This window comes from Equus caballus, chromosome 29 (genome assembly GCF_041296265.1).
Source record: "Equus caballus isolate H_3958 breed thoroughbred chromosome 29, TB-T2T, whole genome shotgun sequence".
In the NCBI taxonomy this organism is placed as follows: domain Eukaryota; kingdom Metazoa; phylum Chordata; class Mammalia; order Perissodactyla; family Equidae; genus Equus; species Equus caballus.
In genome coordinates, this window is record NC_091712.1 from 20858912 (window position 1) to 20886517 (window position 27606).

General features: G+C 40.5%; 1 protein-coding gene and 1 long non-coding RNA gene across 5 annotated transcripts in view; one reads left to right on the plus strand and one right to left on the minus strand.

Annotated features, from left to right (window-relative positions):
- Positions 1 to 4834: 4834 nt before the first annotated feature.
- Positions 4835 to 26805, minus strand: LOC106782757 (uncharacterized). The gene is made up of 4 exons (XR_001380065.3): positions 26482 to 26805; positions 17392 to 17499; positions 11265 to 11337; positions 4835 to 10087 (listed from the first exon to the last, which is right to left on the minus strand). It is a non-coding gene; the product is annotated as an uncharacterized lncRNA (long non-coding RNA).
- The window catches only part of MKX (mohawk homeobox), a 63350-nt gene continuing 60667 nt past the window's right edge, over positions 24924 to 27606 (plus strand). Inside the window, exon 1 of one of the 4 annotated variants that reach the window (XM_023632370.2) lies at positions 24924 to 25726. The gene's annotated coding sequence lies outside the window, so the exon portion shown is untranslated. Of the gene's footprint in view, positions 25727 to 25999; positions 26564 to 26791; positions 26922 to 27606 lie in introns of those variants that run through there. The other 3 variants (XM_023632373.2, XM_023632371.2, XM_023632372.2) reach the window with 3 other exon arrangements.

Below are 27606 nucleotides of genomic sequence, written 5' to 3' on the forward strand. Positions count from 1 at the left end.
ACATGTGAAGGTCACAGCCCAGGGGCACAGGCTCACTAAGAGACGGAGACCTAATCATATGACTGTAGATTAGGTCCCTCCACACCTTACCACCACATCAACAGGGCTCCTGTGTAATAACAGAGGAATACAGTTGAAAGAACTGCGCATCTCAGACGATATTTAAGAATAAGTCTCTAGGGAACCTAAAAAATATTGAGTGCCTACTATGCACCAGCATTATGATATTTGCTGGAGATACAGTGGTGTTAAATAAAAGCTCTCCCCTCCTGGAGCTTATATGCCAGTGGAGAAACAGGACAATAAACAACATGATTTCGATTAGTGATACATGATAGAAGAAAAGAAAGTCAATCAAGGTCCAGGAAGTCATGGGGGAGGAAGGCACAGCTATTAGATAAGACAGTCAAGGAAGACCTACCTGAGGAGGTAGCATCGAGCCGGGGCCTGAATGGATCAGAAGCTCGCTTTGTAAGAGCAGAGAGATCCATATTCAGTCCGTTCACATGTTTGCTCCTGACGCTCTAGACACACATGAACACCAGGGATCCCAGAGAAGGTGAGGGAAACATTGTCCAACCTCCAATGTATCGGGAAGATCAACTGCTTGATGTCTGATGCCTAAGGTGATTACAGGGTAATGTGCGATGAGGAAAAGAAAGTCACCAAACCCCTGGATGAGTCGGGCAGTAGATCTGTGACCAAAGTTCCCCTCCAAAAGCCTGTCAATCTTTCCGAGAAGCCCTTCAGAAGTTTGTGACTTATTTGTTAAGATTCCTTTTCACCGACTGATTGGTTAGTTACAGAATACCATAATAATGTTCTCTATTAAATAAAATATTCTGTGATTGGTTAATACATCTTCCCAAGTTTTTGAATAATATAACTTTATTTCTATAAGCTAATCAAATATCCTATTTCTAGCTAGTTAAATATAGTGTCTGTAACAATTCTTATTTCAGGAACTGGGCTTTTAGTCAGCACCCTTAGTCACTATTTTAACATTGTTTCTATGGAAAAGTCAGACCCAAATGATATCAAATTACATCACTTTGACAAACAATGCTCTTTCCAGAAAAAACAAAACAGGATTCCATATATAATACTTTAAAAAGCTGAAAACAATGGTTTTCACACTCTTTCTGAGCAGTGAAGTTCTATATGTAAAATGTAAATTCAGGGCCGTTCTCAGTGAAGTGTGACAGGAGAGCGGAACCTGCCTTCCCCACCGCCATCTCCGTCATTCCTGGATTGATCTGTAATTGTAATATTCATTTTTTATGTAGTTGTTTACATTCCAAAACCAGAGAGGAGGGTACTTTCAAAGCCTAAAGTAATGGTTTGCAAACTGTGCTTGACAAAAAGAGTTGTGTGGAGTTGCCGTAGGAGCAGGGTAGAGAGCAGGGAGAGAAGGAGGAGCAGAGGGAGTCTGGAGTCAGAGTGACCAGAGGCGGTGACTCAGGACCTCAGGCCCACGTGTCAAGAGACATAGGCTATGTCGTGGTGACATACAATCTCAGTGACGTCATGCCACAAGTGTTTGTCTGTCACCCCACAAATGCCAGTGCAGGTCAAAAGTCCTTCTCATTCACCTGGTAAATCCAGGGTCCAGCTGTCATCATTGTGTGATGCCACTATATCAACATAAGGACTCCACTATTGCTGCAGTGGGGAAGGGAGAAATGAAGGGTCCACAGGAGGTTTTAGGGCCAGCTATGTGACAGGCTCCATGGGCCAGAGTGCAGTCAGCATGGTCCCAACGTAACTTCAAGGGGATCTGGGAGACATAGCAGGCACCTAGAACATACAGGGAGCACAAAGTATTTCTACCGCAAAGCCCTACCACTGCTTCAATGAGAGCAGCTGTTTATTTATTTCCTTGTATGTAATGTTTCCAGGGGGTATTTTATTTGATGAAAGAGTTTCCTGGCTAAAAATATGTATGAAGTCACTGACTCAAATATAAAAGTGATTATTAAGATTGCCTGATTTTGGTATACTTCTGAGAATATAAAACTTTCATGGTTTGATCAAGTTGCAGAAGATTGTTGATAGACTGACATACTGACTTGTCAGAATCAAGAAAAAAGGACACCATCACATACAGATGTTGAGTTTCTGTTCTAGAACAAGAGTCCTATAACAGGGCATGAAGTATTGGTGCCTATCCTCCATTCCACCCTTTTTCTAGTTGGCCTTCTTGGGCTACAGAGAGCAGAAACCTAAGATCTACATTTTCCAGACTCCCTTGCAGCTTGGATTCTGAACACAACTTATATTTGACGAACCAGAAGCACTCTGTGTGAGACTTGGCATTTGGAAGTAAGGTAGAAGGCTTGCCCTTGCAGCTGTGCTGTTTCTTCTGTCAGGTCTCCTCACAGAGACATCTGAAGTCTTTTGTGCCAGCATTAGCAAATATTTCAGTGTCCACATACGAGTTCTGTGTGGATGTCAGAGGGACAGTGCAGGCCATCAGTACTGCTTGTGTGAATCATAGTTCTGGAGCCAGCAGAAGTGATAGCTTCTTAATCATGGCATTTCCTGACTGTGACACAGGGGTCATGGTATATTTTGGATCGGGGGCAAGATAGAAGCTCTTTTGGTGGCTCACTCTGTGGTGTACTTAGGGAGTCATTTTTGAAGAATCTGCCTAGAGTTGTCTTGTTTAGCACCACTCTTCCCCCACTCTTAAGCTCTTATTGATTATGTATGTCATTTAATGTCCTGTAATAAATCCCTTCCCGATTAAACTCACTAGAATGGATTCTGTTTGCATCAATTAAGCCCTGACTGATAGAAGACCCAAATGTGGAACAATTATAAATCTTATAATGGTAAAATAAAGAAAAAGATAATACTACGTGGAAACATCTTGATAACTTACTCAAATGGTCTCCCTAACATCCTCTACCAGGATAAGTGCAACTCTTGCTCAGATCTTACTACTTAGCATTTTGCTGGATTTTATAAATGTGCTAAACTTGGCAAAAGATGAAAGAGGAGAGGAAAATAGCCTTAAAAAATTTGACAGAGACTGCAGGTTATCTCTCTTTTTCTTTCTTAGCAGGAATCAGCAAACATTTTCTGTAAAGGGCCAGACAGAAAATATTTTAGGCTTTATGGCCATATGATCTCTTTCATAACTACTCAGCTCTGCCACTGTAGTGTGAAAGCAACAACAGACATTATGTAAATGAATGGGCATAGTTATGTCCTAATAAAACTTTATTTACAAAAATAGGCACTGGCCAGATTTGGCCTACAGATCATAGTTTACCATTCTCTCTTCTATACTAATAGTATCCTCGGCTTTGTGTATGGGGACATGGCCTCCTGGAATAAAGACTACATTTCCCAGCCTTCCTTGCAGCTAAGTATGGTCGTGTGACCTGTGGGATACAAAGAAAAGCAGTGTGGTGGTGGAGGAAGCATGCATTTCTATCTCCTGTTCTCCCTTCTGCTGGTTGAACTGTGGTCCTAATGGCTGAAACTCTAGCAGCCATTTTGGACCAGAAAATAATCTCAGTATAGAAAGCCATTCATTGGGGAAGCAACAAGACAGAAGGTGACTTGATCCTTGACATCTTGGAATGTAAAGTAGGCTCTTAGATTTAAGGAAAAGGTAAACTATTACACCTTGTTTAAATTTTGATTTGGGTTTTTTCTGTTAGTCACAATCAAACAGTCTTAACAGAGAAGGCAAAAATTCAAAAAGCATAGCAAATGAATAAGGAGCTGCCCAGTAAATAATTTTTGCTGAAATAACAAATGACTGTGAATTAAAGTAGGCACTACATGAAATAAGGCTACTGGCGCTTGGTTTAAAAGATCTAAATGTCAACTTTAGGTACAAAATATAAAAATTTATTTGGTTTATGGTATTTGTAATACCAAATTTCTGTATAAGAAATTTTTTGTAGAAAGTAATTTGGTATATTCATGATATGATATAGAGAAAACTAAATTTCATTAAAGGGCAGTAAAACAAGTCTAAATCTAGTTATAAAGTATGGATTAAAAATTTATAACAAAAACACTCAGCAATTATGGGCTAGGCTGCCAGTGTATGTGTTCAGATTTATATCCACAGTCTAGTCACTGTGCTACTGAAATAGTTTTTTCAACTAGTTTCTACAAATATTTCTCTAGTCCAATAATACCATAAAAGTAGTTTTTCTCATCCATACCCATGTCCCTCCTCCCGCATAAAGAGAGTATCTCATTGGTTGCTATTTGTTTTTCTAGGTTAAGAAGAGAAAGGCTGAATTAAGCTATAGCTAAGTTATTTAGAACCTTGCAATTCAAAATGTGGTCCTTGGACCATCAGCATCACTTGGGAGCTTGTAAGAATGGAGATTCTTGGGCCACATTCCATGAGAAACCGAGTTTAATAAGATCCCCTGGGTGACTTTGCATACCCATTGAAGTTTGAGGATTCTGCTTTTCACTTCTTTCTCATTGACATCAAGTAGCAAATACTCTTTAACTTCTGTTAAATCTCTTTCAATCTCAAAAATACTAACAACCTAAATGAAATACTTCTGTATTCCTAAACTACCTACCAAATGCAATAACTCAGGTCAAAGATCTGGAAACCAGAAAAAGAACTAAAATAAAATATATGTCTCACAGGATCATGTTCTTTCCCTTTTATGGGTTCAAAGCACTTCTTTTTACTGGAAAGCACCTGCAATTAGGATCATCTCTGGTCCTGAGGACGAAGAATGGAATTTTAGTCATAAATCCTAACAATAAAATGCCATGTCTGGATAGCCATTTGGAGATCCTACAGAGTCTCTTAAACTCTGATAAATAAAACTAATAGTTTTATTCCTTGAGACATCAATTTATTAAGATTCTGCAACAATAGATTATTATATAATACTATTTTCACGACAAATATGTCAGTTTCATGAGTACTATAATTTAAAGAATATAAAAACTTGTATTACAAAGTGGAAATTGTTTTCTCCCAAAGAAAAACCTCTTGCACCTCTGTTTGGTTAATACACCCAAATCTATGCTTCAGGGATTTGGAGGAGAGCTACAAATGTAACTAAGGGTTTGAAAATACAAACTTTGAAGAAAAATTAAAAGTTTCTAGAATTAAAATGCTGAAAAGAAACTGAAATCTAATCTCTAACCTTTGTCAAAGAATGATTTCCGGCTTTTCACAACTTCTAGCATCAACCAGAAAAAAACGAATTTCATATAAAGCATGAGAGTTTTAGGTAAGACAGAAAATTAATAATGGGATATCCCCTTCTTTGAGAATATTTAAAAATATATTGGGCAGAATCCCATTGTGGTCTATTTGTGGTCTTGACTAGATGTGGAAAGATAGATTCTGTAACTCCTCAAGGTCCATTTCAACGAATAGTGTCTGTATAAATAAAATCCCATAGTGGAAATCAACTCAGGCACATTGTACCTTTCACCCTTCCATTTTCTAAGCTTTGGCTGAAGTATTCAGAAATACTGGCAGCTATATCACCTCTTCTGAAGAAAAAGTAGGTAGTGAGATTCTTGGGCCATTTTAAACTGGCAGTTTTAGAAGACTTTTAGTATATTCCCAATAGTTTTAAGAATTTATATCCTTATATACTTAAAAAGCCCTTTTCCTGCCAGTATGACATACCAATTCACGTGTGAATTAAAGGCCTTGTTAAATGTCTGAGTCAAGAAGAGGAAGATTCACGAGAGATCTGTTGCTTGACTTCCGTGCTGCTTCTTATCTGGCAATTTTAGTGTAAGCAACCACCCCCTTTCGCCTGGGCCTGGAGGGTTTACGGGGACATGTGACTTTCAGTACTAAAATCAAGACAGTTGGTAACTCTACAAGTTAGTAATACATCTTTCAGTTTGTGCGCACGCATGCTTACATGTTACCTGCTCACACACATTTAACGTCATCATTTTCTTTTGGGTTTGACCTCACTTTAGAGCACAAATAATGACCAAACAAATATACTGCCCTTTTCAATGTGTGTGCCAAGTAATGAACTATGCAACTAAGCCAATAGTTAGCTATTTATCAACTCATCTTAAAAAGGAAAGAAAAATATCCATATCCTTATTGTTAAAGGAAAATTCTCAAAATAGAGACATTTTGTCTTGACTATGCTATAGGTGAACAGTTCTTGAAATTGTGCTTCCTTTTCAGTCTGAGGAAATCCATTTTCCAAAAGTAAATTCATTTTAATCACGTGAGGCTGAAAGACCGAACTCTACACCACAACTGGTGGAGGACGTTCTCTGGACTGAGTGGCTCGTCAAGTGTAATGACAGGGATTTTCACTGTCTTGTCAATCTCATTTTTTCCAAACATTTATAAAGTTGTAGAATTGGCTGTATCTTCTTCTTTTAAATAACATCGCAGTGTAAAACAACTGATGCTGAATTATTCAACGTATAACTTCTTAGACCAAAAACGCATCAGGGATGTAGAGGCATTGATTGAATCAATGAAATCTATGACTAGATAATGATACTCAAAAAAGAGTAAGCCCCCTTCCTGACTCTTATGTCATCATTTGAAGCAGTTATTAAGTAAGCTCTTTCCTCTGAAAACATGTATCTAATGGGAAAATTAAGCATTCATCCTGTCTTTCAAGTAACACTATATTTCAGAGTAACCAAAAAGAAAAAAACAAAACCCCACTTGAGAGAAAACTATTTTACAGAAGCATGCCACCTATTAAGAGAAAAGGAAGGATTGAATTAGATTTTAATCATTGTCAATCCCTAATGAAATTATTGACCCAGGCAAAGACTGTCAACTAGTGTTAAAAGCATTAAGGGCATGATTTATGGGGAATCTGACATTCACAGAGTGCCAGAGTAATACCACAAAGATTTCTTCCAAGTCAAAGGAGGAAAACATAAGTGTATGTTCATGGAGGATCAGATTTTCATCACCCTAATCCAGTGGTCAAATTTAGCCCCACAAATGGTGGAGCCATCACATATTCTCTCTCCGGATGTGATACACAATAAAATACAAACCATCACCCATGACATATTCTAGCCAAAATGTTTAACGTGAAGCCAGCAAACTTGTAGACAAAACTTTCAGCATATGAACATAAAAGGGATGGGGAAAGTCCTAAGACAGTACCAGAAGGCACCCAGACAAATTAGGAAGGTGAATCATTCTGTTGGGATTCTTGGTCTGGTCTATTCAACAAGTCAGTACGTAACGGGAAAAAAATTAGGGATGGTGCTAGAATAAAAAAGAACTGAGAGACATAGCAGCTAGGTTCAATGTGTGGGCTGGACTAGACTCTAGTTTGGGCAGAATAGCTCTAAAGGGTATTTTGGGGATTATTGAGGAAATCTGAATATGGATAAGACTACTAGATAAGATAAAAATTTTGACTTATAAAGGTAAAGATCATTAACTTAGAAAATCAGGATGGATGCAAAACTACTTGCAAAGTATTATCTCATTTTAGTAGAAATGCATACCTGTATAAAGTACCTGAAAGCATAATCAAAAAGATAATAAAGATAATCTCCAGCAGTAGGAATACTGTTTTTATTTTCATATTTTCGCTGATCTTATTTTCTAGCTTTCTCAAGGCACATATACATATGCAGTCATTGCCATCCCCTAGACTTGCTGGGCTCCTGCCTCCATTACTTAGTAGCTGTATGACCTCGAGCTCAGATTCTTCATGGTAAAAGGCTGATACTCAGACTGCGCTTAGGACATTGGTATGACTATTAAATGAAATGATACATACAAAAACTCTAGAACAGTGTCTGGCACCTAAGAGCACCATAATTGCTACCGTTATTATTACTGTAACATAATTTGTTACTGTCATTATTTTCTCTCATAGTGAAGGATTCCACTATCCACCCAGTCTCTTAGGGCTGAGAGTCACTTAGGGGCCTCGTGCCCCCTCCCACAGTAGATCAGTGATGTCCATGATTGGCATTTAGGATTGCTCCATTCTTACAGGATAAAAATGAAAGCAGTGGGCATAAAATACAGGCCTCTCATTATCTAGCCTTTTCCCTTTTCTTGGCTGTCTCATGATTTTCTTTTCTATCTTCTAAACTTTAACCTTAAGCTGTCATCACTTGTTCATCTTCTCGAGGATGTCACTTTCAACGGGAATCTACCTGACACTTATTTAAAAACAAAAAGCATAAAACACTCTTCATCTGCCCCCTTCAGGTAAAGACGACATTTAACAATGATTCAGAAAGTAATTGCTTTCCGAAGGACACTCATGATTTAGAAACGCTCCCATCATTCTGTGATTTTGTTCCTGAAAATGACCCGTATTGCCTATTGAAATGTTTATCACACTTTAAAAACTTGGAAACAGAATTTTCAAATTTGTTTTTAAATCTCTCAGAGTTTCAGTGAATTATTAAAGTCATTTTTTAAAAATGAAAATGTAACACTTTGTGATTAATTTGCAAGGACTGATTGACACCAAGGTTACAAGCATAATTTCAACCAAATGTATAATTGGTGGATGGGGCTGAAAACAAGTAGCAAATAGTCAGAAATCCACCTCTTCTGTGTGAATATGTCTTTTCCTGAAGTATATCTTTCAGAGATGACATTAGAAACAAGTCTCTAATTAACCTGAACTTGAGTGCCAATCTTTAAATCATTATTTAATCAAGATTTTTTAAAAGTATGAAGCAATTTAAATTACATTGCTTTCACTAAAAATAGCCTTGTTGGTACTAATATTACTTATTTATTAACAATGATATTTTAGTAGGAGCAAAAAATATTTTTGTTTCATTGAGAGATGAAACAAAATTCTATTAAAATATTGTTTCCTCTTTGCCTTTTAAAAAACTGTGTTGCTGTGTGTTTTACAATTTACATGATATATTAGTGGAATAATACACATATACCACTTACAAATAAATGATTATATATTAGAGTCACTTGCCCAAAATATTTTTACTGATAAAGCTGTATAATAAAAAAAAGCTTAAGGATCATTGTTCTAGGCCAGTTTTTCTCAAAGTATGGTTTGAGAAGCATCTGTGTCAGCATCACCGTAGGTCCTAAGCCCATAAAACCTGACTTTGAGCTTCTACAGTCAGGATCTGGAACCTGCATTTTTAACAAGTGCCACTGCTGAAGGTGGTTCCTAGACTACGTGTTAAAAAACACAGCTTTGAAGGAGATAAAAAGCATTCTGTGGCGACCACAAGTGCCCGTGAATAAGGCATTTAAGTGGTAGCCATATGTCATAGGCAGTGCCCATAATCAGCTGCCTCCTCGTTAATCTTGAGGGAAAGACTTTGCAAAACTGACCTCATCCAGGTGTATAAACCTCTGACACTCAGTGAAGATGTTATTTCCTAAAAGATGACTCTGGAATAACGGCCCTTGTTGCCCTGGAAGGACTTTAAAAATGACCCTGCTTTCTGCAACTTCAGGTGTTGTGGTATGGGTTCATCATTGGAGGATCATCAGAGGATAAACTCATGGAAAAGCTTTGATAAGTGTGATTTCATTCTGATTCATCAGAGGGCCCAAGTTTAATACATTCTTTAGAATAGGTAAGTAAATAAATAAATAAAATTCTAAAAGCACTCCCAACAACTAGCACTACCTTTAGACCCAGGCAAAGAGCCACTGTCCTGAACCCCTCTTTCAAAGGACCTACATCTCACACACACACACACACACACACACACAGACGTAAATGTATTAAAGAACACATGGTACCTCTGTCATTGGGGATTTATCACTCAACAGGACACAACGCAACTCCAAACCCAAACATCTGCTCCTCTGACTAACACCATTCAGGGCCCATAGAAATGCTTCTACACACTGTTTGCTGTGTGTCCTCACAGTAAAATGTGATCACACCCAAATGCTGCAAAGGTTTGGGATGTGCTGCTAAGAGCACTGGAGGTGAACACTGCTACCAAGAGCACGGAGAAAAGATAAATTAATCAACTCAGCAGATCCTGTGAATGCAATATAGCTTTTCCTCCTGCAGTATTGTTTCTCAGAAGTGCCTGGCGTCATGCTCTTGCTTCTCCACCACATGATTCTGCACGTCCAGTATTTAGGGAATCTTTGCAATAGTTGCACCTGGCAGCAAAAGAACATTTTGCAATATTAAGCAATTCATATCACTCCAAAGTTGGTATGCAGATCTAGACAAATCATTCGTGAGATCTCATACCAGCACTTTACATTAACAACCATCATTGTTCAATATGATTTGAACAATAGCATTGCAAATAATTTCATTTATATAAAACATTTTAAATTAATTTTCAAAAAAATTAAATAAAATTTCAACTTTATATAAAATCTTATATTGATTAATCAAAATTTTTCTTTTCTATTTTAATTTTATGTATAATTTGAGTATTTTAGAATAAAAATAGCACTTCATAAATAATATGTATTAAAATAAATTTAAGCTTAAATTTTTCTATATCTATTTTAATGTGCATTCTTGATGAAAATATATTCAAATTTTAGACACTACTTTTAAAATGTAGAATTAAATTTTATTTAAAATCCTTCAGAACACAAATTATGTTAATTATAATAACACAATTAGTGATTTTTGTTGAAGACAAGAAAAATAAATTTAATAGAATAAATACAGAATAAATTATGAATTATGTCTCTTAATTTTATTACTCATCTAAACATTGCCAGCCCAACAACAAAACATCCAGACATGTGCAATAACAATTAAACTAACTCGTCTTTCATATTTTCCCAACAAAAATCATAACTTCACATAGTTTTCAATTTTTCATTATGATGGTATATTCATCAAGGTACAGGATGGGACATATTTTATTTAACAATGTTTTAGCTGATTTATAACTTTTAAATATTTAGACATATGGTACGTGGGTGCTCATTTGTACTCTTGCCTTGGGCTACACAAATATTACAGGCAGGCTTGACAATTGTAACAAACAAAAACAAAACAAAACAGACACAAAACAGCAAGAAGAGGATCATGAAGTTGTAGGGCCACTATCATCTCCTTAGGCTTTTCAATCAAAGTTACTGGTTTTCACCCCACTCAAGATATGCCACTTACAGTCATGCTGTGTCTACTTCTAAAATAAAGCAATGATTCCAGATTGCTGGTCTATTCTAAAGCATTTGCTTTTCATTGCTAAACAACTTCACTGCCAAGTGGGAAGGATGTTCTCCAGATTTAGAGAACCTTCAGAAGATTCAGCAGTTATTGGCTTTTGAGTGTGAGTTCATATATGAAGATTAACATGAAGTATACCTTTTTACCATGATGACAAAGCTGTGCAGACTCATCTATTCCAGGTGACACTGAGATGCCACTTGCTCCTCACCTAGGAAAAACGTTACATACAGAAAGAAAAATGAACACACTGGCATTGAATTCCTGCTAAGTAAGGAGCCAACAGGTGTGCAACTACATATTTAGCTGAGCCTACAGTTATTTAAAGTTCTTTCTCTCTATCCTTCCTTTGTACTTTGTCAACCTTTAAAATAAAATGGCTATTTTACCAGAAAAACAAATTTATTTGAGAATAGTCAAAGAATTGCAATTCAGGATGTGTATGCTATGGTTGACCATAGGAAAATCCAACAAACAAGGGAGAGGACGGTTATTTTATAGAGAAAAAGGAGCAATTGTTTTGAACGAAAGTCCCTTGGAAAAAAGCAAGAGTTCAGGATGGTGATGGCTTCTCATTGGCTGAGTTGCTGAGGTAGTCAATTTCTGTTTGGCATGTAATGTACTCTTCCTGCGACTGATGATTCTTTCCTGTTGGTGACTTCTGTTGTGGTCTGTAATTGACTATCTTTCCTGTAATTGACCATCTTTCCTGTAATTGACCTTGAGTGGTACGGCATGAGAGCTTCCCCTTTGGGCTCTTGACTCCATTTTAAATGAGGTTTCCCTTTATTAATTTCCACATTTTCCCCTTTTGATCAAGATCTTTCTCCAAAAGCATCAGTGATCAAGAGTCAGGTTCTCTGCACGTTGTAGTTTTGTCCCTAGGTGCCTGGAAGGACCTTTCCTGGTTGTCACATCCCACGTTGGAGGGAAATGGTACAGTGGCTGGAAACCATTTAGGCCATATTTGAATAACAAGGAAGGTTAGGAGGGAGAACTCTCAGGCATCCCTTATTCAAAGTGTATAACTGTCCAAGGTCATAAGCATCAGAAATCATCTCAAATTGTTGAGCTAACATCACCTTATTACAAAAGTCATGTTTACAAAGGTTTGACAGGCAATAGGTACAGAGTTCAACAACAAGTATACAAAGCAGGATTAAAAACAATACAACACGCCCTGTTTGTATTATAGTTCTAAACCAGGAGCCCAGACCTGAGGGTAACCAGCTGAATAAATCAAAAGAGAGTGGGCTATTGGGTGAAATTTGTTGCAGCCAATGTGCTTGCTCCTTAATTCTAGGTAATTGGATCTCTACTTCCCCAGGGGTGTTTATTCATGTGCAACAGGAGGTATTTGTTACTGCACAGATACCTCCCTGCTCAGCAAGTGGGTAATCAAGAGCTGTTATGGTTATATAAAACTATTCTGGCCCATGAGTTAAGTGACTGTTGTTGGGTTACAGCTGCTTTAGCTGTGGAATTGGCCAACTGTTCTAATGTTAGAGAGAGATCCCTGATCATTTGTTCATTGGCACTTACCCCAATCCATGGAAAGAAAGCTCTCCCAAGGAGGCAAGCCCAGAATCATGCATGGCCCTAGAAGCTTTTGTTTGAGGCGATTACAGGAAGTTAGCGGAATTGACCGATGAAAGGCTTCAGACTGGTTATTCAGGGAGAACAGGGCAAGGACACGCTGTCCTCGTACTCTCTGGGTATCAAAGCAATGAAATGCCCAAGCATGAAGGCTATCGTCCAAGCCTCCACATATGAAAATGTAACCAGAGAGTGTACATAAAGCTCCTGCATAAGTATCAGTATTTATGAACTCATTCACTTCACAGAGGCATTAGCACTACTTAACCAAGACTCACGCATTATGTCGTTACTTATCAGGAGGTTGCCTAAATATATGGGTATATCAGAGAGTGTACAAATGATCCAATATACACTGGCTATCCCATAGAATGTTGGGTTAAATAAAGGCAAGAAACAAAATTAGATGGGCTTAGTACACTGACTTTATAAAATGAGCCTGCAGAACAATTTATACATACAATGGCATCTGGAATTCCAGTGAAATTACTTATAGGGTAATCTAAGGGGTCATTATTGTCTTGAACGGATTGAGGTTTCTGATGGTAAATCCAGCAATCAGAGAGGTTTCCTCCTTTTGTGAAGGATTAAGAAATACAGACACGGGTGTTATCCTTCCATAGAAGGGAGGGAGGAAACAAAGTGAGAGATAGCAGTGAAAGAAAAGCACACAGGCCTGGTCTGGACATCTTGGGCAAGCTGTCCGCCTCAGACGTCAGCTGCTTCTCTTCCTGGTCCATTTGATTTGGAGGCCCCCAGTGTGCGTACAGGACTAGATGTCAGGTAAAGCCTTCTTCAGCTGTGAGGTATGTACCCAAGGCTCAAGATCCTGAAGTTTGGCTGCATCTGGGAGGTGAGGAGGGCGTAGTATATTCCCTTTCAAAAACATTTCAAGGGCAGTAAAAGTTTGGAGTATCATAGCCAGACATTTAAGTAAACTAGAATTTAGGATCCAGTCTGGCTTACAGGTATTTAACAAAACCCTAAAGACAATTAATACGACTAGAATTCATTATCTACAAAGGTGAAAACATAATTTTTCTCTCCACAATAATCTCATTTTTATTAAAGATAATCATAGTAAATCTAATTTGTTTGTATTGAACTTCAACTGATTATTTAAAGAGGCCAATTTTTCCAAGCAATTCCTTAAATCTATCTGCTCATTTCTTAGTCTATGTACATCTTTCTTGAATATGACACTCTAGTCAAAGCCTTGGTAATGTAGCCAATATTTCCAATTGTGTCCTGTTACAAGGAGAACAGATTTTCACTGAACCCATGAAAATACATATGGCGTCATGAAAAGAACACTTAAAGAGTTTCTGAATTTTGGAGGGATCAGGTAAAGAGAAAAAGATAAATATTTCAACCCCTATTGCAAAGATACACTTTACTGCATTGCTGTAAGTTAAAGATAGCTTAAAGGAGAGGAGAAAAAGGGGTCCTTTACATCTGGAAAACCAAGCATCAAAGCAATCAGTCCACCACTAGAGTTTCAGAAATTCCTGCCCGGTTCAAGGTTACGGGATCTTAAAGTTATCAAAACCTGGATTCCAGAGTACTTGTCAAAGTCTTTTCCATGTATCTCTTTGAAAATGCAACATATTTGTAACAGCATCAGAGTAAAACAATCACTGTCTGTAACTGACAGAGGACTTTTTAAACAGGCAATGGGTATATGCAATTAACAAGGAAATTTGGGTATTTTTGTAACATACATTTTAGATAGCAACTAGAATTACAAGTAATAACATTATATTAGGACATATCACATGTTTAGGAATTTTATACAATTTCTAGAGCACTTTTTAGTAACATTCACCCATACAATATAACCTGAAAAGGTTTATCAGTACTTACTCAACTGTGCTTCTCATGTAATTTGACATACCAAATAAGCCTAATTAGTGTAATATCACTCTTTTTTTTTTTTTAAAGATTTTATTTTTTTCCTTTTTCTCCCCAAAGCCCCCCAGTACACAGTTGTATATTCTTCGTTGTGGGTCCCTCTAGTTGTGGCATGCGGGACGCCGCCTCAGCGTGGCCTGACGAGCAGTGCCATGTCCACGCCCAGGACACGAACCAACGACACACTGGGCCGCCCGCAGCGGAGCGCGCGAACTTAACCACTCGGCCACGGGGCCAGCCCCCTAATATCACTCTTTTTATAATGAAAGGGAACAAATCTTTTGAGATGCCCCAGGAGCCCTCTGGAAAATTTGAAAGTTACATCCAGGTTGAAAAGACTTCATTTAGAATTTAATATTTTGGGAAGCTTGTCAAAAATATCAAAATGTTTGGACACTACCAAATAGGATCACAGATCGTTATGAAATAATACTAAGTATCTATCTGACCAAAGTAAAAATAAAATGTTTAAAAGCAAATATAAATGCTTACATGGTTGTAAGCAAAACTTAACTCCTTTAATACTAAGAAGACTCAGTTCTGTTAAGTAATTAAGAGCCTGATAGAAACACAGGAAATTATTTTGATAAAATACAAAATCTCTGTTTTCTTGGCATATTATTTAAAGGTAAAGAAGATCTCATAATCTGTTATCAAAAGCAGACCAATAACCCATGAAAACCTGTCCTTTACAGAAAAGCAAGCCAAATTTTAATTTTGCATCAGCTTATTTCGGTATTAAAACTCATTTCAATAAATTCATCTTAATCTTAGCCAGCTTGACCACGTATTAAAATTCCTTTCCCAAGATTCCTTTCCACAAACCTTCTACAACTTTTTACACTTATATTTTGTCCTATGTTTTCGTCTTTCCCATTCCATAATAACCAGCCTCTCCTCAACCACTTTCTTTTCTCTCAACAGAATGCATTTCCATTCCTCATACCTTCTTTTATTGAATCACACATCCTACTTTCCTAGCATACACAGATGTTTCCCTTATTGTTACATATATTGATCAGAATTCTTATCCCTTAGAATCTTTAATTCCTAGTGAAAAACTAAGAAGTAAGCAATTGTGAACTATATTAGCATTTTTCCGCTTGGCAAACTTACAAATACCTCTTCTAAGTTTCTAGAAACATGTGCCTTTTTTTCATAGAAAATTTCTCAGCATGGCATAAAATGTGTTCCTAATAGACTCAAATAGCTTTAGTTGCTCTACAATAGGAAACCAAAAGTAAATAAAACTATGTTCAGTAATCAATGTTCGTCTCATTTGGAAATGATTTAGATATTCAATGACTGTCCATTATTTAGTTTAACTTAGTATAAACTTTGATCTTATTTACATTTATTTAAATTACTTGCTTTTAACAATCGCTTGGATTTGACATTAAGTAGCCAACCATCATCTTAAGTTACTTTCTTGCTGACAAAGTTTGTAATAGAGATAACATGAGCTTAATAAACTCTGGTAGAATGAAAGCTGTATGTCTGCATTATATTCAGCATTGATAACTTTAAAGACATGTCTTTTTCAATTAAACCAACAACCTAAAGCCAGCTTTCATTTACTATAGTTTAATCCTAGATCACATAAACTTGAAAACATTTGGGTTAGTTTTGGTTATATATCTGAGGTTTAGGAATATTTAATTTATAAGCATTTAATTTCAAGCCAAATACATAGAGCTCTTTTATAGATCAATCTTAGCAATACCATCCAAAGGTAGAAAAATATCACATACAAACATAGACATATATAACATATAGACAGACACAGAGACCTTACAGCTTTTGTTTTAAAAATTTCAGCCATGTCTCAGGTACAAAGTTCAAAGGAATAGTTGAATTCAAATTATGTTTCCGGCAGATGAGCTAAGTTAAAGTTACTTTCTCAAATAGCCAAAGTTTCAGCACTAGAGATGGTGCAGAAAAGTAGAAAGATGGCACTCGAGGTGAGGCTTGAGCATAAGGCAGAGAAAAACGGGGAAAAAGAAAGAGAGGCCTCGGAAACCATTTTGTCTTCCCTCAGTTTTTCAGTCGTTTCAGCTAATTTAGATACGGTATCTTGTAGTGAGCTGATTTTAGAGTTTTGTGCACGTTTATAAGCCTCCAGGTACCAATTAAAATAAACATACCATTTGTTTTGCTTAATTTTAAAGCTGTAGTCTTCCAATTTTGTTTTAAGGAAAATGAATTTGGGGAGATCAAAAGTTCCCTGTAACAGCCATTGTAATTCTGGACTACTCTTGGTCACTTTGGCACACTTAGTTAAAATGTGCATGTAGAGGGCCCAAAGTTCTCAAATATAAACCCAGCCAGAGTCCTAAAGGAGGGTTTCCCTCAGAACATTTAGATGACTGGGATCCCATTTATGAAATATCCTTTGAAAACCCAAGAAAGTTGCTAGATTCCTAGCCCTGATCCCTGAAGGAATCTAAAAACAAAAGAAAGTTGCTGGATTTCTAGCCCTGATTCCAAAAGCAAACTGAAAACCAAAGAACACTCCTGGATTTTCAGCAAGCCTGAGCCGCAAAAGGAACTGTGCTACCTTCAGGAAACAACCAAATTCTCACCAAGGATGATGCCTTGAACCCAAGGACACAGCCTTAAACCAGGAGGACAAAGTCGCTCCCCCAAGAGGACAAAGCCTCTCTCATCTGGAATAAAGTTGAGGAGGTCAGAATGCAAAGGAAGTAGAGCTCAAAATTGGACAGGAGGCTAACCAAACCAAAAGTAGGCAGCAACTCACGGAAGCGATGAGCACAAGGGGCTCAGTGTAGGTACCTCACTTGGTTCCGGGGGTTGTCTTCTCTCAGGTGTCTTCTTTGGATCCCACTTCTGACACATATATGTCAATCTTAAAAATAAAACAGCCAGTTATTTTATCAGCAAAATGAGTTTATTCAGGAATAGTCAAAAAGAATTACAATTTGGGATGCGCATGCTATGGCAGATCACAGGCAAATCCAACAAAGAAGGGAGAGGAACATTATTTTATAGACAAAAAAGAAGAAATAGGGAGGGGTTGTTTTGAACAAAAGTCCATTGGGGAAAAGCAAGAGTTCAGAGCGGTCATGGCTTCTCATTGATTGAGTTCTGGAGTAGTCGTTTCTGTTTGGGATGCAATGTACACTTCTTTCTGTAATTGACGATCTTTGTTGTTGTTGACTTTTGTTGAGGTCTGTAATTGACTATCTTACCTTGAGTGGTACTGTGTGGGAGCTCCCCCTTCTGGCCTCCTGACTCTATTTTAAATGGGGTTTCCCTTTACTAATTTTCACACTTCAAAGAAGCAACGTAGTTTGATTCAGGGCACAAGCTGTGGTACCTGCCTGACTGGGTGCAAATCCTGGCTCCACCAGTTTTCAACTTGCGACTTAGGGCAATTCTATGCCTAGGTGTCCTGTCTACAAAATAGGTACTAATGGCTACTTATCCCAAAGGGCAGCTGTGAGAATTACATGGGTTAAGTGCCTAGAATAGCGGATGGACATGTAGGAAGTGCTGGGTGTATATTATGCAAATTTTTTAAATATCCCTAATTTTGTCCTCATTTATAAGAGCACTATCAGGACAAATGTCTTAAGCTGACTGCTACAGCAGGTCAAAGAAAAAAATTGCAACATTTGGATATTTCAAAGCTCCCTTTATCCTCGACTTTGGGCTATTTAAATTGCATAATTAATTGTCGCGACACCTGTTTCCTTTTCTCTTTCTTGTAGGCCAAACTCCCTTCTAAACAGGATTTGTGGTGGTCTACAACATCAAAGCACACTTCACAAAGATCAGTGACTGTCAAAACAAAAAGATGGCTAATTACTTGGGATCCCTGTGTCGTCCTAGGTGCAGATCTGACCACTCCCTTCCCACAGCTGCGTGCCTGTGGCTCTGTGGCCCAGATAGCTGGACAAGGATGATTCTCCTCATGCTGGGAGAGGTGAGGGCTTCTCTGGGTGAGCCTTGAGAATTACTTCAGTGCCACACATGACAAGTTTATTCACAACAATTCCTCTCCTCCAATCCCCTTCTCCCTCCAAAACTTTTCTAAAAAAGTGTAAAAGCGGAGGACCTGAGGCGGGTTCGAGGAAGGCCTGGACGGGGGGGAGGAGGAAAGAAAGGTCATGCGGTAACCCCAGTGTGTTTACTCTTACCGTATTTTTTTTTTTGACGGAAGCCCTAAAAATCTCCCTTGAAACCCAGAGGCTTTTGGCATAAAACTTGAAAAAGTCTGATGTAAGAGGTGAAAATGCTGTTTTTCAATCAGGCTCAAATTTCTGAAATAATGATCTCTTTTTGCATGTTTTCAGGAAGGATGTCGGTAATATGGTTACAAAATTTTTAGCAGACACATAAAATGGCTCTTCTATCGTCTTCAAGTTCCCTCATGCATTTCTACAGATGATTTACACATTTACTGCACTCAAGCAATCTTTATATCAGACACTCTAAAACTTTTTAGATGAGGTGTGTTTGTTTCCCTGTGCTTGCTTAACAGGTTTGTAAGCTAAGTAAGGATCATGTCTTTTAAATCAAATTCAATGCAGTTCCTGGCACAGGATTTTGCATGCAGGTGCCCCGTAAATATTTATTGTTGATTATTAAAAAACAAAACAATGAAAAAATAGTTCAAATTGTGCAGGGTTTTTTTTTTTTTTTTTTGGCGTGGGGGAAGGAGTGAGCCAGAAAATAGTAATCTTTAAAAATTAATCACTATTTTCCATGACTATAAAATTCATAAGCATCAAAACTCAAACACCAATACTGTGCCTAAAAGTATAATAATAGTTTTAAAAAACAACGGTTAAAATAAAAAAGAACATAGGCTCAAAAGATATTGTAAAAATAATTAGGCTGATTCTCTGAACACATGCACCATTCTCAGGAGGAGAGGGGAGAAAGCACTATTCATTCCTTCTCCTTTCCAGTTCATCCTGGTTTTGGCAGACTCTAGTCATCTAAAAAGCACTTTTCTTAAGTGTACCCGTGGTAATTAGGATCATCTTTGTACAGGTGTGCATTACATAGGGTACAGGTTTCCTTCAGCCAGGAAACCCCAAAATACAGTGACTTAAAGAAGGAGAAGATTGTCTCCCATAACAGTCCAGAGCTCAATAGTCTAGTCCAGAGCCAGCAAACAGCCTCAGGTTGAATCTAGCCTGCTGTTTCTGTTTCTGAGGCAAGAATAATTTTTACATCATTAAATGGCTGAAAAAAATCAAAGGAAGAATAATATTCTGTGGCATAGGAAAATGATATAAAATTCAATCTTCAATGTCCATTAAATAAAGTTTTATTGGAACATAGCAACACTCATTCATTGATTCATTCATAAAATATTCATTCATTGAAGTCAAGTATTCATTCATAGTCACTATCTATGGTTTTTTCACTACAATGGCAGAGTTGAGTAATTGCAACAGAGACCACATGCCCCACAAAGCCTAAGATATATACTATCTGGCCCTTTACGGAAAACATTTGCGGAGCCCAGGCCAGGGAGCTCTCACTCCTGTAGTCCATTCAGGGCCCCAGATTTCTGTCATCTTGTGGCTCTGCTGTTCTTTAGGTGGGCCCTTGCCACCTCTGTGTTCTAGCCCTTGGTAACAGAGACGAGTTAAAGAGGAGGGCAGCCAATTTCTTTTTAAGCATGTTAAGCAGAAGTCGCACATATCACTTTTGCTCACCCGCATTCCTTTGATGAGCTTAGTCAAATATCCTACACACAGACGAAGCAGGGAGTATGGGTGTGGGGAAGCGGAAGTCAACCAAAATCTTGACACAGCATGAAGTACACAGAGTAATTAAATCTCAAAAATCTACTGAGTACCTGAAGTCTATTGAGTGCCAAATACAGAGAGTCATAGTAGCCTATGGTCAAAAGTCTTCGCTATATTTATTAAAAAGGCCACAATTTTATGGGAAAGCAAACTGATTTTCAAACTGGAATAATCTTCTAGAAGAGACTGTAGTATTTCAATGCACATTTTAAGGATGAAATGTTCTCCAGGCTCCCCTCAGAATCCCAGGATACAGAGTATTTTCATGCACGTGATGAGGTAGATGCTTGGTGATTGTTGGTAAGTTACTGAAGATATTTTGGTATCAAGGAAAAAGATGGGGTGTTGTGATCCCATGGTTACTTCAGGTCCTGTCTCAAGCTCTGTGAAGTAGAACAAGACATTAATCCACCTGGATCTCAGCTCTATTGACTACTTATTATTTATACTTTCTGTATTTATACGTAGTGCAGAAATTGCAGTGACAAAGTATTTGCATTTTTGTGCAAAGTGAATTTGACTAATAGACAATCATTTCGAAGGTTCTCATCTTGACTAGTTGCTTTGTGAAAAATATTTATTCACATTCCACAAAGAATTGAGCAAGAAGAAAGATGCGTTTCACTTTTTCAAATCATCGATGCAGGGACGAATCACTTTTATAAAAAATCTTATATTGCTCATGGTTGGTTATCACTGCATTATGTGATGTGTTTGAAAAGCTCTGTGCAACCATCCGCCACTCTGGAGAAGATGGCTGCCTGAAACTGCTCTCCTGTTTCTGAGCAGGACCTCGGCTATAAACGGCAACCTCACCCTAGGACGGTACTGAATTAGCCTTCTAAATTAGAACCACAGCCAAGTATTTCGATGCTAGACATGTTCTGAAATTAGAAACAGAATAACTTTGGAAGTCTTCGGAGTGCAAGATGGTCTTAAAAATTTGAAGATTAAATTTACTACCATCTATTGGGTGTTTTGTAACATCTTTCAAAGGCTTGTTAGAGCAACCTACATATGGAAAGGAATTCACCACATATATGAGAAAAGTTATTTCAAATCAATGGGAGAAAACTCTTTAATAAATACCATAGGCATAATTGGCCATTCAATTGAAGAAGAAAAATAGCAAATTAGATTTCTACCTCACAACATATACAAATTAATTCCAGAAGGATTAAAGAGCCAAGTGAAAACAATTTTTTAAAGTATTAGAAGAAAATATAGAAAAACCCTTTGTAAGGAAGACACAAAGCCCAGAATCCATAAAGAAAATCCATATAGGTCAGACCTATTGACCTATATTCATGTTTAAACTTTCTATAAGACAAAGGACAAAATAGGTAAAAGGCAGACTTCAGATCAGGTAACATATCTGTAATATATAAAGCATATGTATCATAGGAAAAAAATGACATAAAGAACCTTTATAAATTAATAAGGATGTAAGCAATGGATATAAGCAAATTTCTTCAATTAAGAAATACAAATGGCTTCTAAATAAATGAAAACGTTCTCAAACAATGAGACATGATTTTACTCATCATACAGACAAATGTCATGAAGACCAAATATATGCAATTCTGCATAGCATGTGAGGAAATGGGGACGTTCATGTGTTGGTGAGGCTGTAGGTTGCAGGGAAATTTGGAAGTATCTATCAAAATTTAAAAATCATGTTTCCTTCAACCCAGCAATTTTACTTCCGTGTAGCTCTTCCTAGAGAAATACTTACACATGTGCAGACAGAATCATATACAAGGGTGCTTACTGTTCATAATAGTGAAAATTGGAAAGATGGGAACGTTCATGGGGAAAGGCTAAATGGATTGTGGAACATTAGGTAACAGTTAAAAAGAAGGAGTTACATTTATAGTTGTGCATGTAACATATAAAGGATGCTCTCACTTATTCAAAAATCTCATAAAACAAAACTGTGTTTTGTTTGTACTTGTGTCTGTGAATGCCTAGAGAAAGGTCAGGAAGATGCACATCAAACCAGCAGTGGCCACCCCTTGGGGGTTGTCTCTGAAGGTGATTGGGGGGTCTGGCTGAAGAGGAACTCTCACTTGTACTCTGTTCTTTGTTTGAGAATGAATTTATGGAGAAGACACTCTCTGAGATAAAGGGTTATTTATGTAATTAAGGTTAAATTATGAGCAAAGCGAAAACGCCATGTGAGATATTTGCTACTAATTTGCTCACAATGTTTCTGCAGCTGTATGTGTCACCATTTCTCATGCTGTTCCACCTAGGCACTCCAGTATGTATCTCTACAACTCAAACTGGCCCAGTGTCAGGTGAACCTGCTAATTGTTCGTAAATTTACTATTTTATACCATTTGGACGGGAAGTAACAGGCATTCCTTAGCTTTATAATTTATTTCATTGCCTAAGTAATAACTGGAAAAGACAGTTTAAAAGCAATCATTATTTTCAAAAACTTTGACCAATATTTATTCTGAAATGTCAGGTTCCTTGGTAAAATATCAAAATGCTAAAAATGAAGGCATCTTTTTTAGTTTATTAGAAAGTAAAAATTACTTATATTTATAACTAGACTCTAAATCCAATAGAATGGATTAAGATTTCTGCCAAACCTTACTTGAAATTTTTCTACCTTTAGCAATAGCAATAAGTTACTTCCACATTTTAAAAAATATCTTAATAATAGTGTAAGGCAAGTGTGTGGAAAACTTAGCATCTTCATTTTACACTGTAATAAATTCAAGCTAAATCAACATCAAATTAACCAGAATAAAGATTAGGGCTCAAGTCTTCTGATCTCTGGCCCATGTTTTGTTTTGGTTTTTTCCTTACATATGGCCATCTGCCACAAACTAGACTTTCTTAAATCTTCTCATAGTGCTTTCTAAACTGAAAGCCTTACTTCTGAGAATTATCGTACAGCATTTCATATACTGAAATTGGAATACAGCATAGGAAGCTAAGCGAAATTCATCTTAGAAAAAGGTGAAATTGAATAAAATGTCAAATGTATCTGAACTGAGTTAAAATGAAAAAGAAATTTCACTCTTGCACAGAGGATGAAGCTTGCAAAAATAAAATTTTGGTCTATCACAAAATACATGTTCATTTGTCTATTAGAAAGGGATTCCCCACACTATTTCATTTAAAAATGAATCCTCCATCGCTCTTTCACTTTTAAGCGGATTCTAATTACTAAACTATAGTCTAAAGGAATTATCACATGTTAATTTTTCAGTGACTTAGCCTGAGACTAAGGTGTATATTATTCCTATACCACATAAAAAACATTTTGTAGAAAGATTTTTTGCTGTATATTTTATATCAGATTTTAAGAAGCAAATCTTATACGTAAATATACCTTAAAGTCCTCTAAATGCATTTTAAAATTGTGTAAATACAGTTCAGACTAAAACAACAAAATTCATTTGTCCTCTATTAGCCTGTATTACCGCATACAGCTGGATAAATCAGTAGGGTATTTTGAAATGGCAAGCAAGGACACACATGCCTGTTGTTTTACCTACGACAGCTGACCGAAATATATGTCAGAGGGGCGTGTTACAGCTGACTTCCTTACGCCTGGTGACCACCAGCAGTCAGAGAGACCACAGAAGAGAACCAGCCTCTTTCCTCCTATAAATTTTCAATTTGATGTGCTTTTGTTGTGAAACATTCGCTGCAAGTCTGTGGCTGAAACTTTATGGCGTATCCCAGACCCTAACTCCCTGCCGGGAGGTCCGTGGACCCAGGTCTGCACTGAACCCCACATGCACTACAGCAAGTCAAGGGCACGGCAAGCGCAGGATGCGAGCGCGGCCACCGCAAGTTACATAATAAAAGAGAACCAAGGACACCGGGAAACGTGATCAAATGATAATATTTATCTGCCTGATGCGCAAAAACGTAAACCTTCGTCCCTTTCTCCTTCAGATTGTGCCACTGCCGGGTTTGTTGTCACGTATTTTGGAAGATAACATAATGGAAAATTCAGGAGACTGATTAGTCTTGGAAATAATAGCTCTAGTATTTATTTTAACCATTTCCAGGCCACAGAAAAGGAAGATGCTTAGGCGAGTCACTGCCTCAACCCTGGCCAGCCCCCTTTAGGGGAGAAAAGGACAAATGACACTACAACTTTCAGGTTTGGGGAATCTACTTTCGCTCTTAAAAACAGATGAAAGGTGTCGCTGCGGCAGCAAGGACCGCGGCGAGAACGCGGGCGTCTCGGTGCTCCGCGCCTTAAGGATCTTCTGGCTGCCGGAAGCTCTGTGCTTCCAGTTGCACCCAAATCACAGTTTTCACTACTCCTATATTTGGGGTGATGGTGGGAAGCCAAGCATCATCAATAATAGAATCTGATAGGCACTCTCTCTCCTCGCACTGTGTCCCCGATTGGAATTCTTCCAGGTTCCATTCCCTTTGCTTTGTGCAGATCCCTGGCCCTGGGCTCCGTCTCCTCCACACCTGGGTCACTTTGGGTTGGGCACCTGGGCTCCCCTCGCCCCAGTCTTGCCTCCCTCCACCCGTGTGTCTGGTGGCGAGCGCACCCTCTCCAGCGCTGACCCAGGAAGGTGAATGTGGGGCTGGCTTTGAGACAGCCAGGACCTAGGAAGCCCAGCGACACCAGAAGAGAGACTCCTAGGTCACAAGCACCTCCTTGTAAAATGCTCGCGCGTTATAGGCGCACACCCAAGCTCTAACTTCACTCCGGCTAATCGCGAGGAAAATAACAGGCGCGTTGTAGTGGTCTCTCCTGCCTAGCCACTCGCGGTGAAATTTCCGACACCCGGGCCAGCTAAGACACGGGATTTGCACCACAGCCTCTCAGATCCCAGACCCCGAGCCGGGCGCTGCTTGCGGCTTCTCCAATTTCTCCGCTAAGTGCGAAGGAAATCGCTCCTTTTGCTCCGCGCCTGCGAGGCCCACGGATCTGGGAGCCGGGCCGGCCCGGGAGGACTCCGTGGGCCGGGGGCTCCGGCGGCGCCCGCGGCGGCAGCTCCTCCGCGAGGGTTAACAGCAGTCCCCGCGGCCCGGCGGGCGCGGAGGCTTCCTCCCGCCGGCCCGGGAACGTGGATACCGCGCCCGCAGGATGTTCGCCGGCTGGGCCGGGCAGTCAGGAAACATGAGAAGGCCTCAGTATTCCTGTTCCCGGGCCGCGCGCGCCCGTCTGGGTAAATAAAGCCGAAACGACGGCGGTGGCGGCGGTGAGCGCGCTGGAGCCCGCGCGGAGAACATGCGGCGGGGATGGGAGTGCGCCTAGCCTCGACGCGGGAGAGCCAGCCGCCCTGCCGCCGGCCGCCGGCCCCACCGACACAGGTACAGCCCCCGGGTCGCGGCGTCCTCGTCCGGCCAGCGGGACGGGAGGCTCCCTCTGGCTCCCGAGCTGCTCCTTCCCTCCACCCTGGACGCCTCCTCGCTGCTCGCCCTTCCCCCACTTCCCTCCGAGGTCCGGTGGGGACGCGCCCGGGGGCGACTGAGGCTGGCCCCAGGGTGGGCGAGGAGCCTGGGAGCCCACCTGGCCGCGCCTCCTTTGCTTTAAAATTGTTCCCGCGCAGCGGGCGGGGCAGTTCCGCAGGGAGGGAGCTCCCCAAGCGACGGTTTAGAGTGACTCGGGGTAAGTGGAGAGCACAGGAGCCGAGAAGAGGCGCTGGGGACCGCGCGTGGGCGCCCGGGGAGGGTTCGGAGTGGCGGTTCACACGCCCCTGACCCCTGGCGTCCCGACCCGGCTCTGGGACCTTTGCCGCCCCCTCCCACCGCGCCTGCTGCCTGCAGGCGATCTCTGGGTGGGCTTGGGACAGCCGGGGAAGGGTCCGCGCTGGCCAACCTCGCCATGGATTCGCCAGGAAGAACGCGAGACGTTGCGTGTAGTATAGGAGGACGGGGGTGGGGGAGACGGTGGGGCTAGGAAATGATGTGTTACACAAACAGAGCGGCGTGAACGCAAAGCGCTAAGCGCACTGATTTAAAAAGAAAAAAAACAAGGCGAGTCCTGCCCTGAGAACGGGGGCTGCAAGCGCGGAAATCTGCTTTCACACTTATCGCCGAGGCTGTGTGCACACCCAGACACGTACCTGTCTGCGCGGGAGGACTCGGTCTTACGGTACACGGGGCAGCCAGCAGAAATCTGACTTCACCTCCCCACAAACACTGACGGTAACCGCCGTTTAATCGCTGGGGTCACGGCCCTACATGTCGCGCGTGACCGCTGCCGTGGTGGCCGGAGGGCGGGGTGGGTGGGGGGCGTTGGCGAGTGTGGGCGCTCGGCGAGGCGAGGATCTGGGTATGGGGTGGGGGGGGCAGCCCACGCCTCGGCAGGGCGGGGGAAGGGGGCGCTGGCAGCAAAGCGGAGGCGGCTGGGAAGAAACGGGAGCTACCCCGAGGCGCGCAGATGGGGCGGGCTGGGGCGGCCGCGCGCCTCGGGGCGGTAACTCGGCTGCTCCGCGGCGGCGCGGACTTGCCCCGGACGCCCGCGCGCGGCGGGCAGAGGCTCCCGGCCGGCGCGACCCGGGAGGTGAGCTGGAGGCTTTCTCCGACGGTGGCAGCCGCAGGCCCGGCGGTGCGCAGACAGCGATGCCTCCTTCTGTCCCCAACACCTTTGCAGCCTCTGAAATGGTTCCCCGAGACCCCAGACAGGGGCGGGTGTGGAAGGGCTCCGAGCTCGCGGCTCGCACCCGCGCTGGGGAAGAGGGCAGCCCTGACTGCCGGCTCAGGGGGGCGCGGGACTCCGGCGCCTTTGAGCCTCCGGGACCCTGCGGGTCCTGGAGCGGGCTGGGGGATGGTAGGAAGATTTGGCGGGGAGGGGGAGAAGGTGGTGCATTTGTCCCTGACGCCGCTTAACTTTCTAGCTCTGGAGCCTGCTAACTTTCTCTGCCCTCACCCCTACCCCGAGGGAGTTTAGCCGGAATAAGGACGCAGGGGTTTCAGCCAAACCATCCAGGATCTAGAAAACATGAAAATCCCCGAAATCTCGGTACGGCCTGGGACTCATTAACTGGGGCTTGCGGATGCGGTTGTTCACTACCCCAAATTTTCCCTTCTTTCCAACCCCTTCTTAAGACCCAAGTGGGAGCTCCAAGAGGCTTTATAGTCTTCCGTTGTGATTGAAGAACCGCGCGCGGCCCCGCGCCTATCCCGCTGCGCCATCCGGAGTGTGCTTCTCCCGGATTAAAATCGCGACAAAAAGGCTTGTTTAGGAA